The sequence below is a fragment of the Bufo bufo genome, chromosome 4 (assembly GCF_905171765.1).
Source record: "Bufo bufo chromosome 4, aBufBuf1.1, whole genome shotgun sequence".
NCBI classification, from domain to species: Eukaryota; Metazoa; Chordata; class Amphibia; order Anura; family Bufonidae; genus Bufo; species Bufo bufo.
Genome location: NC_053392.1, coordinates 125580156 through 125599336, shown reverse-complemented (window position 1 = coordinate 125599336; position 19181 = coordinate 125580156).

Genomic DNA, 19181 nt, shown 5'->3' with positions numbered 1-19181 from the left:
TGAAATACAGGCATTTTGGGCAAAGAAATATTTAATTTAGGCCTACACTGGTTCAGGCCCTGTGAGACACTCCCTCTACATACAGGGGTTTGATTCAGGGATTTGAAATACAGCCATTTGAAATACAGCCACTTTGGGCAAATAAATATTAAATTTAGGCCTACACTAGTTCAGGCCCTGTGAGATACTCCCTCTACATACAGGGGTTTGATTCAGGGATTTGAAATACAACCATTTGAAATACAGCCATTTTGTGCAAAGAAATATTTAATTTAGGCCTACACTGGTTCAGGCCATGTGAGATACCCCCTTTACATACAGAGGTTTGATGCAAGCATTTGAAATACAGCCATTTGAAATACAGCCATTTTGTGCAAATACATATTTAATTTAGGCCTATAAGCTGGTTCAGGCCGTGTGAGATACTCCCTCTACATACAGGGGTTTGATTCATGGATTTGAAATACAGCCATTTGAAATACAGCCATTTTGTGCAAAGAAATATTTAATTTAGGCCTACACAGGTTCAGGCCCTGTGAGATATCCCCTCTACATACAGAGGTTTGATGCAAGCATTTGAAATACAGCCATTTGAAATACAGCCATTTTGTGCAAAGACATATTTAATTTAGGCCTATAAGCTGGTTCAGGCCCTGTGAGATACTCCCTCTACATACAGGGGTTTGATTCAGGGATTTGAAATACAGCCATTTTGGGCAAATAAATATTTAATTTAGGCCTACACTGGTTCAGGCCCTTTGAGATACTCCCTCTATATACAGGGGTTTGATTCAGGGATTTGAAATACAGCCATTTGAAATACAGCCATTTTGGGCAAAGAAATATTTAATTTAGGCTTACACTGGTTCAGGCCCTGTGAGATACCCCCTCTACATACAGGGGTTTGATTCAGGGATTTGAAATACAGCCATTTGAAATACAGCCATTTTGTGCAAAGACATTTAATTTAGGCCTATAAGCTGGTTCAGGCCCTGTGAGATACTCCCTCTACATACAGGGGTTTGATTCAGGGATTTGAAATACAGCCATTTTGGGCAAAGAAATATTTACTTCAGGCCTACACTGGTTCAGACCGTGTGAGATACCCCCTCTACATAAAGGGGATTGATTCAGGGATTTGAAATACAGCCATTTTGGGCAAAGAAATATTTAATTTAGTCCTACACTGGTTCAGGCCCTGTTAGATACTCCCTCTACATAAAGGGGTTTGATTCAGGGATTTGAAATACAGCCATTTGAAATACAACCGTTTTGGGCAAAGAAATATTTACTTCAGGCCTACACTGGTTCAGACCGTGTGAGATACCCCCTCTACATACAGGGGTTTGATGCAGGCATTTGAAATACAGCCATTTGAAATACAGCCATTTTGTGCAAAGAAATATTTAATTTAGGCCTACACTGGTTCAGGCCCTGTGAGATATCCCCTCTACATACAGGGGTTTGATGCAGGCATTTGAAATACAGCCATTTGAAATACAGCCATTTTGTGCAAAGAAATATTTAATTTAAACCTACACTGGTTCAGGCCCTGTGAGATACTCCCTCTACATACAGGGGTTTGATTCAGGGATTTGAAATACAGCCATTTGAAATATAGCCATTTTGTGCAAAGAAATATTTAATTTAGGCCTACACTGGTTTAGGCCATGTGAGATACTCCCTCTAAATACAAGGGTTTGATTCAGGGATTTGAAATACAGCCATTTGAAATACAGCCATTTTGTGCAAAGACATATTTAATTTAGGCCTATAAGCTGGTTCAGGCCCTGTGAGATACTCCCTCTACATACAGGGGTTTGATTCAGGGATTTGAAATACAGCCATTTGAAATACAGCTATTTTGGGCAAAGAAATATTTACTTCAGGCCTACACTGGTTCAGACCGTGTGAGATACCCCCTCTACATACAGGGGTTTGATTCAGGGATTTGAAATACAGCCATTTTGGGCAAATAAATATTTAATTTAGGCCTACACTGGTTTAGGCCCTGTGAGATACTCCCTCTACATACAGGGGTTTGATTCAGGGATTTGAAATACAGCCATTTGAAATACAGCCATTTTGTGCAAAGAAATATTTAATTTAGGCCTACACTGGTTTAGGCCATGTGAGATACTCCCTCTACATACAAGGGTTTGATTCAGGGATTTGAAATACAGCCATTTGAAATACAGACATTTTGGGCAAAGAAATATTTACTTCAGGCCTACACTGGTTCAGACCGTGTGAGATACCCCCTCTACATACAGGGGTTTGATTCAGGGATTTGAAATACAGCCATTTTGGGCAAAGAAATATTTAATTTAGGCCTACACTGGTTCAGGCCCTGTGAGATACTCCCTCTACATAAAGGGGTTTGATTCAGGGATTTGAAATACAGCCATTTGAAATACAACCGTTTTGGGCAAAGAAATATCTAATTTAGGCCTACACTGGTTCAGGCCCTGTGAGATATCCCCTCTACATAAAGGGGTTTGATGCAGGCATTTGAAATACAGCCATTTGAAATACAGCCATTTTGTGCAAAGATATATTTAATTTAGGCCTATAAGCTGGTTCAGGCCCTGTGAGATACTCCCTCCACATACAGGGGTTTGATTCAGGGATTTGAAATACAGCCATTTGAAATATAGCCATTTTGGGCAAAGAAATATTTACTTCAGGCCTATACTGGTTCAGGCACTGTGGGATACTCCCTCTACATACAGGGGTTTGATTCAGGGATTTGAAATACAGCCATTTGAAATACAGCCACTTTGGGCAGAGAAATATTTAATTTAGGCCTACACTGGTTCAGGCCCTGTGAGATACTCCCTCTACATACAGGGGTTTTATTCAGGGATTTGAAATACAGCCATTTGAAATACAGCCATTTTGCGCAAAGAAATATTTAATTTAGGCCTACACTGGTTCAGGCCCTGTGAGATACTCCCTCTACATACAGGGGTTTGATTCAGGGATTTGAAATACAGCCATTTGAAATACAACCGTTTTGGGCAAAGAAATATTTACTTCAGGCCTACACTGGTTCAGACCGTGTGAGATACCCCCTCTACATACAGGGGTTTGATGCAGGTATTTGAAATACAGCCATTTGAAATACAGCCATTTTGTGCAAAGAAATATTTAATTTAGGCCTACACTGGTTCAGGCCCTGTGAGATATCCCCTCTACATACAGGGGTTTGATGCAGGCATTTGAAATACAGCCATTTGAAATACAGCCATTTTGTGCAAAGATATATTTAATTTAGGCCTATAAGCTGGTTCAGGCCCTGTGAGATACTCCCTCCACATACAGGGGTTTGATTCAGGGATTTGAAATACAGCCATTTGAAATATAGCCATTTTGGGCAAAGAAATATTTACTTCAGGCCTATACTGGTTCAGGCACTGTGAGATACTCCCTCTACATACAAGGGTTTGATTCAGGGATTTGAAATACAGCAATTTGAAATACAGCCACTTTGGGCAGAGAAATATTTAATTTAGGCCTACACTGGTTCAGGCCCTGTGAGATACTCCCTCTACATACAGGGGTTTGATTCAGGGATTTAAAATACAGCCATTTGAAATACAGCCATTTTGGGCAAAGAAATATTTAATTTAGGCCTACACTGGTTCAGGCCCTGTGAGATACTCCCTCTACATACAGGGGTTTGATTCAGGGATTTGAAATACAGCCATTTGAAAAACAGCCATTTTGTGCAAAGAAACATTTAATTTAGGCCTACACTGGTTTAGGCCATGTGAGATACTCCCTCTACATACAGGGGTTTGATTCAGGGAAGTGAAATACAGCCATTTGAAATACAGCCATTTTGCGCAAAGAAATATTTAATTTAGGCCTACACTGGTTCAGGCCCTGTGAGATACTCCCTCTACATACAGGGGTTTGATTCAGGGATTTAAAATACAGGCATTTGAAATACAGGCATTTGAAATACAGCCATTTTGTGCAAAGACATTTTTGCTTCAGGCCTACACTGGTTCAGACCGTGTGAGATACCCCCTCTACATACAGGGGTTTGATGCAGGCATTTGAAATACAGCCATTTGAAATACAGCCATTTTGTGCAAATAATTATTCTATTTAGGCCTACACTGGTTGAGGCCATGTGAGATACTCCCTCTACATACAGAGGTTTGATTCAGGGATTTGAAATACAGCCATTTTGGGCAAAGAAATATTTACTTCAGGCCTACACTGGTTCAGACCGTGTGAGATACCCCCTCTACATACAGGAATTTGATGCAGGCATTTGAAATACAGACATTTGAAATACAGCCATTTTGTGCAAAGAAATATTTGATTTAGGCCTACACTGGTTCAGGCTCTGTGAGATACTCCCTCTACATACAGGGCTTTGATTCAGAGATTTGAAATACAGCCATTTGAAATACAGCCATTTTGCGCAAAGAAATATTTAATTTAGGCCTACACTGGTTCAGGCCCTGTGAGATACTCCCTCTACATACAGGGGTTTGATTCAGGGATTTAAAATACAGCAATTTGAAATACAGCCATTTTGTACAAAGACATTTTTGCTTCAGGCCTACACTGGTTCAGACCGTGTGAGATACTCCCTCTACATACAGGGGTTTGATGCAGGCATTTGAAATACAGCCATTTGAAATACAGCCATTTTGTGCAAAGACATTTTTGCTTCAGGCTTACACTGGTTCAGACCGTGTGAGATACCCCCTCTACATACAGGGGTTTGATGCAGGCATTTGAAATACAGCCATTTGAAATACAGCCATTTTGGGCAAAGAAATATTCACTTCAGGCCTACACTGGTTCAGACCGTGTGAGATACCCCCTCTACATACAGGGGCTTGATTCAGGGATTTGAAATACAGCCATTTGAAATACAGCCATTTTGGGCAAAGAAAATTTTAATTTAGGCCTACACTGGTTCAGACCGTGTGAGATACACCCTTTACATACTGTCGTTCTATTCTACTATTAATTAAACACCTATTTAGGGCAAGATCCTAAATTCGAAAAATATGAGGAGAGCGTCAAATATGGGACATGGCCCAGGTCGTGGTGCTGCTGGTGGAGCTCCTGTTGCAGGGAGAGGACGTGGTTAGAGCTGAGCGGACACCTGGATGTTCGAGTTCGGCAGGTTCGGGACCCGAACTTGACCCCGAACCCCATTGAAGTCAATGGGGACCCGAACTTTTGGGCACTAAAATGGCTCTAAAATAGTCCTGGAAAGGGTTAGAGCGCTGCAAAAGGCATCAAAATGCGCTTAAGAGCATGACAACTGTTCTGTAAACAAATGTGGATAGGAAAATGACTTAAAATAATACAAAATACAGAAAAATTAAAAATACAAATCTGGATCTAGGAGTAGGAGGTTGAAGTGGCGGTGGATGGGTCGATGTGGCGGTGTAGGTTGACGTGACGGTGTAGGTGGAAGCGGCGGTGAAGGAGGAATAGGTAGCCAACACTGATTTGTGTTATTTTTTATTTTTAAATTGGGGTATCCCCCAAAATATTGGGACATATAACAAAATAAAACAAAGAATAAGTGCACTTGAGTACAAGAATGGATGGTTGAGGCTGGTATAAATGTCTATTCTGCACAAGGTAAGGACAAGTCCTGTGGGATCCATGCCTGGTTCATTTTAATAAACGTAAGCTTGCCCACATTGGCTGAGGCCTGTGATAATGCTTTCTGCCGTGCTAAACACACGTTCACACTATACACTGGCTGCAGGGCAGGTCAGCACCTCCAAGGCTGACAAAGCTTTTCCACATTTTGGCCATGCTAACCCTGCCTTCTCAGGTGCTGGTGGTGCCCCAGCTGCGTTGGCGACCTCTTCCTCCTCCTCTTCCTTCGCCTTGTGCTTCCACTTTGCCCCCGCTGTCGGGTGGGAATGCTATCATCAGTGTGCGCTTGTAGTCGCGCATCTTCCGATCAGTAACAGATGTTTTCACTAAATTTAGTTCCCTGTCAGCAATGCAGAGCAGGGGTTCATTCACAGCAAAAGGGGGTTCATGTCACCCAGGATTAGAACAGAGGATTTTGAGAGATTTAGGCCCCTGTCACCCAGGCACAGCAGGGGTTCATTCACGGCAAAAGGGGGTTCATGTCACCCAGCAATAGAACAGAGGATTTTGAGAGATTTAGGCCCCTGTCACCCAGGCACAGCAGGGGTTCATTCACGGAAAAAGGGGGTTCATGTCATCCCTCAATAGAACAGAGGATTTTGAGAGATTTAGGCCCCTGTCACCCAAGCACAGCAGGGGTTCATTCACGGCAAAAGGGGGTTCTTGTCACCCAGCAATACAACAGAGGATTTTGAGAGATTTCGGCCCCTGTCACCCAGGCACAGCAGGGGTTTATTCACGGCAAAAGGGGGTTCTTGTCACCCAGCAATACAATAGAGGATTTTGAGAGATTTAGGCCCCTGTCACCCAGGCACAGCAGGGGTTCATTCACGGAAAAAGGGGGATCATGTCACCCAGCAATAGAACAGAGGATTTTAAGAGATTTAGGCCCCTGTCACCCAAGCACAGCAGGGGTTCATTCACGGCAAAAGGGGGTTCATGTCACCCAGCAATACAACAGAGGATTTTGAGAGATTTCGGCCCCTGTCACCCAGGCACAGCAGGGGTTTATTCACGGCAAAAGGGGGTTTTTGTCACCCAGCAATACAACAGAGGATTTCGAGAGATTTAGGCCCCTGTCACCGAGGCACAGCAGGGGTTCATTCACGGCAAAAGGGGTTCATGTCACCTAGCAATACAACAGAGCATTTTGAGAGATTTAGGCCCCTGTCACCCAGGCAGAGCAGGGGTTCATTCACGGCAAATGGGGGTTCATGTCACCCAGCAATAGAACAGAGGATTTTGAGAGATTTAGGCCCATGTCACCCAGGCACAGCAGGGGTTCATTCACTGCAAAAGGGGGTTCTTGTCACCCAGCAATACAACAGAGGATTTTGAGAGATTTAGGCCCCTGTCACCCAGGCACAGCAGGGGTTCATTCACGGCAAAAGGGGGTTCTTGTCACCCAGCAATACAACAGAGGATTTTGAGAGATTTAGGCCCCTGTCACCCAGGCACAGCAGGGGTTCATTCATGGAAAAAGGGGGTTCATGTCACCCAGCAATAGAACAGAGGATTTTGAGAGATTTAGGCCCCTGTCACCCAGGCACAGCAGGGGTTTATTCACGGCAAAAGGGGGTTCATGTCACCCAGCAATACAACAGAGCATTTTGAGAGATTTAGGCCCCTGTCACCCAGGCACAGCAGGGGTTCAGTCACGGCAAAAGGGGGTTCTTGTCACCCAGGAATACAACAGAGGATTTTGAGAGATTTAGGCCCCTGTCACCCAGGCACAGCAGGGGTTTATTCACGGCAAAAGGGGGTTCATGTCACCCAGCAATACCACAGAGCATTTTGAGAGATTTAGGCCCCTGTCACCCAGGCACAGCAGGGGTTCAGTCACGGCAAAAGGGGGTTCTTGTCACCCAGGAATACAACAGAGGATTTTGAGAGATTTAGGCCCCTGTCACCCAGGCACAGCAGGGGTTCATTCACGGCAAAAGGGGGTTCATGTCACCTAGCAATACAACAGAGCATTTTGAGAGATTTAGGCCCCTGTCACCCAGGCAGAGCAGGGGTTCATTCACGGTAAATGGGGGTTCATGTCACCCAGCAATAGAACAGAGGATTTTGAGAGATTTAGGCCCATGTCACCCAGGCACAGCAGGGGTTCATTCACTGCAAAAGGGGGTTCTTGTCACCCAGCAATACAACAGAGGATTTTGAGAGATTTAGGCCCCTGTCACCCAGGCACAGCAGGGGTTCATTCATGGAAAAAGGGGGTTCATGTCACCCAGCCATAGAACAGAGGATTTTGAGAGATTTAGGCCCATGTCACCCAGGCACAGCAGGGGTTTATTCACGGCAAAAGGGGGTTCATGTCACCCAGCAATACAACAGAGCATTTTGAGAGATTTAGGCCCCTGTCACCCAGGCACAGCAGGGGTTCATTCACGGCAAAAGGGGGTTCATGTCACCTAGCAATACAACAGAGCATTTTGAGAGATTTAGGCCCCTGTCACCCAGGCAGAGCAGGGGTTCATTCACGGTAAATGGGGGTTCATGTCACCCAGCAATAGAACAGAGGATTTTGAGAGATTTAGGCCCATGTCACCCAGGCACAGCAGGGGTTCATTCACTGCAAAAGGGGGTTCTTGTCACCCAGCAATACAACAGAGGATTTTGAGAGATTTAGGCCCCTGTCACCCAGGCACAGCAGGGGTTCATTCATGGAAAAAGGGGGTTCATGTCACCCAGCCATAGAACAGAGGATTTTGAGAGATTTAGGCCCATGTCACCCAGGCACAGCAGGGGTTTATTCACGGCAAAAGGGGGTTCATGTCACCCAGCCATAGAACAGAGGATTTTGAGAGATTTAGGCCCCTGTCACCCAGGCACAGCAGGGGTTCATTCACGGAAAAAGGGGGATCATGTCACCCAGCAATAGAACAGAGGATTTTAAGAGATTTAGGCCCCTGTCACCCAAGCACAGCAGGGGTTCATTCACGGCAAAAGGGGGTTCATGTCACCCAGCAATACAACAGAGGATTTTGAGAGATTTCGGCCCCTGTCACCCAGGCACAGCAGGGGTTTATTCACGGCAAAAGGGGGTTTTTGTCACCCAGCAATACAACAGAGGATTTTGAGAGATTTAGGCCCCTGTCACCGAGGCACAGCAGGGGTTCATTCTCGGCAAAAGGGGGTTCATGTCACCTAGCAATACAACAGAGCATTTTGAGAGATTTAGGCCCCTGTCACCCAGGCAGAGCAGGGGTTCATTCACGGCAAATGGGGGTTCATGTCACCCAGCAATAGAACAGAGGATTTTGAGAGATTTAGGCCCATGTCACCCAGGCACAGCAGGGGTTCATTCACTGCAAAAGGGGGTTCTTGTCACCCAGCAATACAACAGAGGATTTTGAGAGATTTAGGCCCCTGTCACCCAGGCACAGCAGGGGTTCATTCACGGCAAAAGGGGGTTCTTGTCACCCAGCAATACAACAGAGGATTTTGAGAGATTTAGGCCCCTGTCACCCAGGCACAGCAGGGGTTCATTCATGGAAAAAAGGGGTTCATGTCACCCAGCAATAGAACAGAGGATTTTGAGAGATTTAGGCCCCTGTCACCCAGGCACAGCAGGGGTTTATTCACGGCAAAAGGGGGTTCATGTCACCCAGCAATACAACAGAGCATTTTGAGAGATTTAGGCCCCTGTCACCCAGGCACAGCAGGGGTTCAGTCACGGCAAAAGGGGGTTCTTGTCACCCAGGAATACAACAGAGGATTTTGAGAGATTTAGGCCCCTGTCACCCAGGCACAGCAGGGGTTTATTCACGGCAAAAGGGGGTTCATGTCACCCAGCAATACAACAGAGCATTTTGAGAGATTTAGGCCCCTGTCACCCAGGCACAGCAGGGGTTCATTCACGGCAAAAGGGGGTTCTTGTCACCCAGGAATACAACAGAGGATTTTGAGAGATTTAGGCCCCTGTCACCCAGGCACAGCAGGGGTTCATTCACGGCAAAAGGGGGTTCATGTCACCTAGCAATACAACAGAGCATTTTGAGAGATTTAGGCCCCTGTCACCCAGGCAGAGCAGGGGTTCATTCACGGTAAATGGGGGTTCATGTCACCCAGCAATAGAACAGAGGATTTTGAGAGATTTAGGCCCATGTCACCCAGGCACAGCAGGGGTTCATTCACTGCAAAAGGGGGTTCTTGTCACCCAGCAATACAACAGAGGATTTTGAGAGATTTAGGCCCCTGTCACCCAGGCACAGCAGGGGTTCATTCATGGAAAAAGGGGGTTCATGTCACCCAGCCATAGAACAGAGGATTTTGAGAGATTTAGGCCCCTGTCACCCAGGCACAGCAGGGGTTTATTCACGGCAAAAGGGGGTTCATGTCACCCAGCAATACAACAGAGCATTTTGAGAGATTTAGGCCCCTGTCACCCAGGCACAGCAGGGGTTCAGTCACGGCAAAAGGGGGTTCTTGTCACCCAGGAATACAACAGAGGATTTTGAGAGATTTAGGACCCTGTCACCCAGGCACAGCAGGGGTTTGTATACGCCAAAAATGGTAAAATGTCACCCGACAATTGAAAATAAGAATTTTTTCAATTTAGGGCACTAAAATGTGCTTAAGAGCATGACAACTGCTCTGCAAACAAATGTGGATAGGGAAATAACTTAAAATGAAATAAAATAACTAAAAATTACAAATTATTAACCTGCAACTCAGAGAAGGAGGTGGATATTGAGTCGGAGGTGGAGGAGGCGGTGAATGTGGTGTTGTAGGTGGAGGCAGCAATGGAGGAGGAGGTAGCCAACAATGTTTTTTTAATTTTTTATTGGGGTAGGTAGCCCTCAAAATATTGGGACAAATAAAAAATAAAATAAAAAAAGAATCATTGCACTTGACTTGAGTACAAGAATGTATGTTTGATGGTGGTATAAATGTCTATTCTGCACAAGGTACAGACAAGTCTTGTGGGAATCAAGCCTGGTTCAAAGCCTGGTTCATTTTAATGAACGTGAGCTTGTCCACGTTGGCTGTGGATAGGCGCTGCGTCTGTCTGTAATGACGCCTCCTGCTGTGCTAAATACACTTTCAGAGAGTACACTGGCTGCAGGGCAGGCCAGCACCTCCAAGGCATACAGGGCAAGCTCTGGCCATGTGGACAATTTGGAGACCCAGAAGTTGAATGGGGCAGAACCATCAGTCAATACGTGTAGTCGTGTGCACAGGTACTGTTCCACCATGTTGTTCAAATGCTGCCTCCTGCTAACACGCTCCATATCAGCAGTTGGGCCGGTTGTTGCGGCGAGGTGACAAAGCTTTTCCACATGTCGGCCATGCTAACCCTGCCTTCTGAGGTGCTGGCGCTGACACAGCTGCGTTGGCGACCTCTTCCTCCTCCCCTGCCTTCGCCTTGTGCTTCCACTTGTCCCCCGGCGTCATTCGGGAATGCTCTCAGGAGTGCGTCTACCAGCGTGCGCCTGTAGTCGCGCATCTTCCGATCACACTCCAGTGAGGGAATTAAGGACGGCACATTGTCTTTGTAACGGGGATCCAGCAGGGTGGCCACCCAGTAGTCAGCACACGTTAAAATGTGGGCAACTCTGCAGTCTTTGCGCAGGCACTGCAGCATGTAGTCGCTCATGTGTGCCAGGCTGCCCAGAGGTAAGGACAAGCAGTCCTCTGTGGGAGGCGTATCGTCTGCGTCCTCAGTATCCCCCCAGCCACGCACCAGTGATGGGCCCGAGCTGCGTTGGATGCCACCCCGCTGTGAACATGCTTCATCCCCATCCTCCTCCTCCTCCAGTAGTGGGCCCTGGCTGGCCAAATTTGTACCTGGCCTCTGCTGTTGCAAAAATCCTCTTTCTGAGCCACTTCTAAAAGACTGGCCTGAAAGTGTTAGAGATGACCCCTCTTCCTCCTCCTCGTCCTGGGCCACATCCTCTTCCATCATTGCCCTAAGTGTTTTCTCAAGGAGACATAGAAGTGGTATTATAACGCTGATAACGGCGTCATTGCCACTGGCCATGATAATGGAGTACTCGAAACAGCCAACTGGGCACACAGGTCTCACATGGAGGCCCAGTCATTGGTGGTGAAGTGGTGCTGTTCCGCAGTGCGACCCACCCGTGCGTGCTGCAGCTGAAACTCCACTATGGCCTGCTGCTGCTCGCACAGTCTCTCCAGCATGTGCAAGGTGGAGTTCCACCTGGTGGGCACGTCGCATATGAGGCAGTGAGCGGGAAGGCCGAAGTTGCGCTGTAGAGCAGACAGCCGAGCGGCTGCAGGATGAGAACGCCGGAAGCGCGCACAGACGGCCCGCACTTTATGCAGCAGCTCTGACATGTCGGGGTAGTTGTGAATGAATTTCTGCACCATTAAATTCAGCACATGCGCCAGGCAAGGGATGTGCGTCAAACCGGCTAGTCCCAGAGCTGCAACGAGATTTCGCCCATTATCGAACACCACCATGCAGGGCTTGAGGCTCACTGGCAGCAACCACTCGTCGGTCTGTTGTTCTATACCCCGCCACAACTCCTGCGCGGTGTAGGGCCTGTCCCCCAAACACATCAGTTTCAGAACGGCCTGCTGACGTTTACCCCTGGCTGTGCTGAAGTTGGTGGTGAAGGTCTGTTGCTGACCGGATGAGGAGGTGGTAGAAGAGGAGGAGGAAGCCGAGTAGGAAGAGGAGGCAACAGGAGGCAAAGAATGATGCCCTGCGATCCTTGGCGGCGGAAGGACGTGCGCCAAACAGCTCCCCGCCTGGGGCGCAGCCGCCACTACATTTACCCAGTGTGCAGTTAGGGAGATATAGCGTCCCTGGCCGTGCTTACTGGTCCACGTATCTGTGGTTAAGTGGACCTTGCCACAGATGGCGTTGCGCGGTGCACTCTTGATTTTATCCGATACTTGGTTGTGCAGGGAGGGCACGGCTCTCCTGGAGAAGTAGTGGCGGCTGGGAACGACGTACTGTGGGACAGCAAGCGACATGAGCTGTTTGAAGCTGTCCGTCTCCACCAGCCTGAATGACAGCATTTCAAAGGCCAGCAGTTTAGAAATGTTGGCATTCAGGGCCAGGGATCGAGGGTGGCTAGGTGGGAATTTACGCTTTCTCTCAAAGGTTTGTGAGATGGAGAGCTGAACGCTTCCGTGTGACATGGTGGAGATGCTTGATGACGGAGGTGGTATTGTTGGTGGCACATCCTCTGTTTCCTGGGCGGCAGGTGCCAACGTTCCTCCAGAGGCGGAGGAAGAGGCCGAGGCAGCATAAGAAGAGGGAGCAGGAGGGGCCTGAGCCCTTTCTTGGTTTTGAAGGTGCTTACTCCACTGCAGCCCGTGTCTCGCATGTAGATGCCTGGTCATGCAGGTTGTGCTAAGGTTCAGAATGTTAATACCTCGCTTCAGACTCTGATGGCACAGAGTGCAAACCAATCGGGTCTTGTCGTCAGCACATTGTGTGAAGAAGTGCCATGCCAGGGAACTCCTTGAAGCTGCCTTTGGTGGGCTCGGTCCCAGTTGACGGTGGCCAGTAGCAGGCGAACTGTTTTGGCGACGGCTGATCTGCTTTTGCACCCTGCTTTTGCTACGCTGTTGGCTCGGTCTCACCACTGCCTCTTCCTCCGAACTCTGAAAGTCAGTGGCACGACCTTCATTCCATGTGGGGTCTAGGACCTCATCGTCCCCTGCATCGTCTTCCACCCAGTCTTCCTCCCTGACCTCCTTTTCGGTCTGCACACTGCAGAAAGACGCAGCAGTTGGCACCTGTGTTTCATCATCATCAGAGACGTGCTGAGGTGGTATTCCCATGTCCTCATCAGGAAACATAAGTGGTTGTGCGTCAGTGCATTCTATGTCTTCCACCCCTGGGGAAGGGGTAGGTGGATGCCCTTGGCAAACCCTGCCAGCAGAGTCTTCAAACAGCATAAGAGACTGCTGCATGACTTGAGGCTCAGACAGGTTCCCCGATATGCACGGGGGTGATGTGACAGACTGATGGGCATGGGTTTCAGGCACCACCTGTGCGCTTTCTGCAGAAGACTGGGTGGGAGATAATGTGAACGTGCTGGATCCACTGTCGGCCACCCAATTGACTAGCGCCTGTACTTGCTCAAGCCTTACCATCCTTAGAACGGCATTAGGCCCGACCAAATATCGCTGTAGATTCTGGCGGCTACAGGGACCTGGGGTAGTAGGTTGAGTAGGACGTGTAGCTGTGGCAGAACGGCCACGTCCTCTCCCTGCACCAGAGGCTCCACCAACACCACCACCACGACCATGACCGCATCCCTTATTAGATGTTTGCCTCATAGTTAGCGTTCACAAAGCAAAGCAAAAAGTGGTTAAGTATGTTAAAAATAATTAACCGCCAATAACAACCCTGATGTAGGGTATTGCACTCTATTTTTTTTTTTTTACTCTATATGACAGCGGTATTTTTGGCCTAAATGTGACACTCACTTATGCACGTCTAATCCTAGATGTGCAGTATATCAGAGGGTTTTTAAACCCCAGTATGCCAAAGCCGTATTTATGGCCTAAATGTGACAGTCACTTATGCTTGTCTAATCCCAGATGTGCAGTATATTAGAGGGTTTTTTCACCCTAACCAAAAAGCTGTATTTCTGTCCTAAATGTGACAGTCACTTATACTTGTCTAATCCCAGATGTACAGTATATTAGAGGGTTTTTTCACCCTAACCAAAAAGCTGTATTTGTGTCCTAAATGTGACAGTCACTTATGCTCTTCTAATCCCAAATGTGCAGTATATTAGAGGATTTTTTCACCCTAACCAAAAAGCTGTATTTCTGTCCTAAATGTGACAGTGACTTATGCATGTCGAATCCCAAATGTGCAGTATATTAGAGGCTTTTTTCACCGTAACCAAAAAGCTGTATTTCTGTCCTAAATGTGACAGTCACTTATGCTTGTCTAATCCCAGATGTGCAGTATATTAGAGGGTTTTTTCACCCTAACCAAAAAGCTGTATTTCTGTCCTAAATGTGATAGTGACTTATGCACATGTAATCCCAGATGTGCAGTATATTAGAAGGTTTTTTCACCCTAACCAAAAAGCTGTATTTCTGTCCTAAATGTGACAGTCACTTATGCTTGTCTAATCCCAGATGTGTAGTATATGAGAGGCTTTTTTCACCCCAGTATGCCAAAGCCGTATTTATTGCCTAAATGTGACAGTCACTTATGCACGTGTAATCCCAGATGTGCAGTATATTAGAGGGTTTTTTCACCCTAACCAAAAAGCTGTATTTCTGTCCTAAATGTGACAGTCACTTATGCTTGTCTAATCCCAGATGTGCAGTATATTAGAGGGTTTTTTCACCCTAACCAAAAAGCTGTATTTCTGTCCTAAATGTGACAGTGATTTATGCACGTGTAATCCCAGATGTGCAGTATATTAGAGGGTTTTTTCACCCCAGTAACAAAAAAAGCTGTATTTCTGTCCTAAATGTGACAGTGACTTATGCACGTGTAATCCCAGATGTGCAGTATATCAGAGGCTTTTTTCACCCTAACCAAAAAGCTGTATTTCTGTCCTAAATGTGACAGTCACTTTTGCTTGTCTAATCCCAGATGTGCAGTATATTAGAGGGTTTTTTCACCCTAACCAAAAAGCTGTATTTCTGTCCTAAATGTGACAGTCACTTATGCACGTGTAATCCCAGATGTGCAGTATATTAGAGGATTTTTTCAACCTAACCAAAAAGCTGTATTTCTGTCCTAAATGTAACAGTCAATTATGCTTGTCTAATCCCAGATGTGCAGTATATCAGAGGCTTTTTTCACCCCAGTATGCCAAAGCCGTATTTATGGCCTAAATGTGACAGTCACTTATGCACGTGTAATCCCAGATGTGCAGTATATTAGAGTTTTTTTTTACCCTAACCAAAAAGCTGTATTTCTGTCCTAAATGTGACAGTCACTTATGCATGTGTAATCCCAGATGTGCAGTATATTAGAGGGTTTTTTCACCCTAACCAAAAAGCTGTATTTCTGTCCTAAATGTGACAGTCACTTATGCACGTGTAATCCCAGATGTGCAGTATATTAGAGGGTTTTTTCACCCTAACCAAAAAGCTGTATTTCTGTCCTAAATGTGACAGTCACTTATGCACGTGTAATCCCCGATGTGCAGTATATTAGAGGGTTTTTTCACCCTAACCAAAAAGCTGTATTTCTGTCCTAAATGTGACAGTCACTTATGCTTGTCTAATCCCAGATGTACAGTATATTAGAGGGTTTTTTCACCCCAGTATGCCAAAGCTGTATTTCTGGACTTGCAGATAGCCTATGCTGGTGCACTATCGTTGCATAAAATGGCTGCCGATCATGTATTGATATTGACTAACTGAAGAAAAAAAAGTTTGTTTTCAGCAGTAGTTGGCTCAGGGCAGGCTTGAAAAAATTGTGCACTGCACCCACAAAACACTTTTTCTGTAAATCGCTGAACCCCGAACTTTTACGTAAATGTTCGGGTTCGGGTTCAGGTCCGGGTGCCGAAAACCCTTTTTGGTTAGGGTGAAAAAACCTTCTAATATACTGCACATCTGGGATTACACGTGCATAAGTGACTCCCACCCAGTCTCCTGCTGAAAGACCACAGTTGGCACCTGCAGCCAATGTCCATCAGTCTTTCACCTCACCCCCTTGCAAATCAGCCAAGCAGTCTGAGCCCCAAGTCATGCAGCAGTCTCTTCTGCTTTTTGATGACTCTGTTAGCAGGGTTTCCCAGGGCCATCCATCTAGCCCTGCCCCAGAAGTGGAAGAGATTGAGTGCACCAATGCCCAACCACTTATCTTTCAAGATGAGTACATGGGAGGACCTCTCTCACTCCCTCTCTGAACCTATTTCCCAATATCCAGCTTTTCTTTCAAGCGGTGGTTCATGAAATCCGTAAATTAAAACCTGATTCCATACATGGTAGAAATTTGAACAACTTGGAATCTGATACCATACGCAAACTACAAGCAAATACCACATTTGTTATCAAAGAAGCGGACAAGGGCGGTAACGTGGTCCTATGGGATATTGATTTATATACACGGGAAGCGAATCGACAGCTTAAGAATCATACTTTTTATACACCTCTGCCTTCTGATCCAACTATGGTTTTCAAGAAGAAACTTGATCAATTATTGAGGACAGCACGGGAGATGTTTGTAATTACTAAGAAGGAACATCAATTTTTGGAGGTGAGTCAACCTATTATTCCAACTTTTTATATGCTTCCCAAGGTCCACAAGGATCTCCAGAACCCCCCAGGGTGACCAATTGTGGCCGGCATTGGGGGTCTGTGTGAGCAGGCCTGTACCTATATTGATTTTTTTCTCCAACCCTTAGTCCTGGAACTACCTTCTTATGTACGGGATTCTCTTCATTTGATTGAGATGCTGGAGCATGTGTCTTTTACGTCAGATGTATTTCTGGTCACTTGCAACGTCGAATCGTTGTATACCAACATAGCGCATAAGGATGGGACTGGGGCTGTTTCTCATTTTTTGGAAAGGTCGGCCTCGGCGGAGCCAGCCCACTGCGCATTTTTGGTGAGTCTCCTGCAGTTTGTTTTACATCATAATTATTTTGGTTTTGATCGCAATTTTTACAGGCAGGAGTCCGGAACGGCGATGGGTGCGCGGTGCGCACCTTCGTATGCCAACCTTTTTTTGGGTTGGTGGGAGGAGGGGTGCGTGTACCCGTCGCCGTACTTCCATGAGTGTGTGGTGGGCTGGTTCCGCTACATTGACGACATTCAGCTTTTTTGGCAGGGTTCAAGAGAGACATGCATCAAATTCATTGATACATTAAATGAAAATAATTTGAATATTCATTTAACATACACCATTTTGGAGGTCTCAGTGGATTTTTTGGACCTGAAAATACGTAAGGAGAAGGAACGGATTGTTACCTCTCTTTTTCGAAAAAGTACGGCCACTAACAGTTTGCTGCATTATGGGAGCTTCCATCCAGCGCATATGAGAAATGGAATTCCGAAAGGTCAATTTCTTAGACTACGACGTAATTGCACGCATCTGACCGACTTTAGGACAGCCTTGGAAGATCTGTCTTCACGGTTCAAGGACAGGGGTTATCCTAAGAAAATTATATCTCGTGCATATGAGGATGCCAAGAGTTCCGATCGAGCCAAGTTATTTACCCCAAAATCTAAAATCAGGGATGGCAAGATACATCTTATTACTTGTTATAACAACCAGTGGAAAGCACTTTATAGGGTCTTGGAAAATCATTGGTTCCTGACCATGTCTGATCAAAGGCTGGTACCTTATATAGATGAAAAACCAAAAATGATTGCACGTAAGGCACCTTCCCTCAAAGACCAACTTGTACGAAGTCACTTTCAGCGCCCCACACGGGGTTTGGGGAGGGGGGTCAGATTGAAGGGTACACATCCGTGTGGCCAATGTAATGTTTGCCCTTTTATGTTGGGCAAGGATATTTTCACAAAGGACGAACAACGTATACGTCTCAAGCATTATATTAACTTCCGCACAAGGAGTATCGTATATGGTATCATCTGTCCATGTAAGAAGATATATGTGGGGCAAACCTCACAGGAACTACGGAAACGGATCCAGCAGCATATGTCTAACATTGCTTTGGCTGCCCGGGATAGGTCTGAAAAGGAGAAACCTCTCACTTCTGTGGCCACTCATTTTTTGGACTATCACGCCGGTAAGTATAATGGCTTGGTGGTGGTGGGTTTAGAAAGGATCCAATATAACATTAGGGGTACACACATGACACAATGTTTACTTAAAGCTGAATCCCGATGGATTTTCAATTTGGATAGCATGTCCCCTCGGGGTCTTAATGAGGAACTTTCATTCACAGGTTTCTATTCCGGATAACACTTTAGTCACATACTATAATATTTTCTTTTTTCTCTCTTTTTTCTCTCTTTTTTCGATTTGTACATGTTTTGTGCACTTCCTTCACAAGTTCACTGTGTCTTCACTCCGGCGGCTGTCGGAATGTATAATGTTTTCCCTGTCCCTACCTGGGACAGCGCATAATGGACCATAAAGAAGTCTCTGGATCGTTTTCTGAGGTTCCTTCAAGATGATGCATATTGAAGGACTTGTTGCTTTTGTTATATATACGAAATAGTGCTTTGAATTACATTACTCTGTATAACATTTCCAACAATTTTAATTGTCTGGTATACGGGGTTCCCTTTGCTCTTTCCATCTCTCTCCTTCCCTTCCTTTTGTGGGCCTTGGTCGGGGCCGCTGCGGACAGGGTGACATGCTTTTTTTTTTTCTCTCCCCTTTTTTCTCCCTTTTTTTTTTTTTTTTTTTGTGTGAAGGTGGTGGGTTTGGAAATGAAGATATGATAAAAAAATATAATAAATAATAAATAAAAAATAATAGAAAATAAAAATAAATGACAGAAAATATATATAAAAATAAATAATAAATTAAAAATAATAAAAAATAAAAAATAAAAATATTAAAATAAATAATCAATAATAACATATAAAAAATCTCTTTATAAAAATATAATTAAAATCTTAAGAATTTACATAATTAATAAATTAAA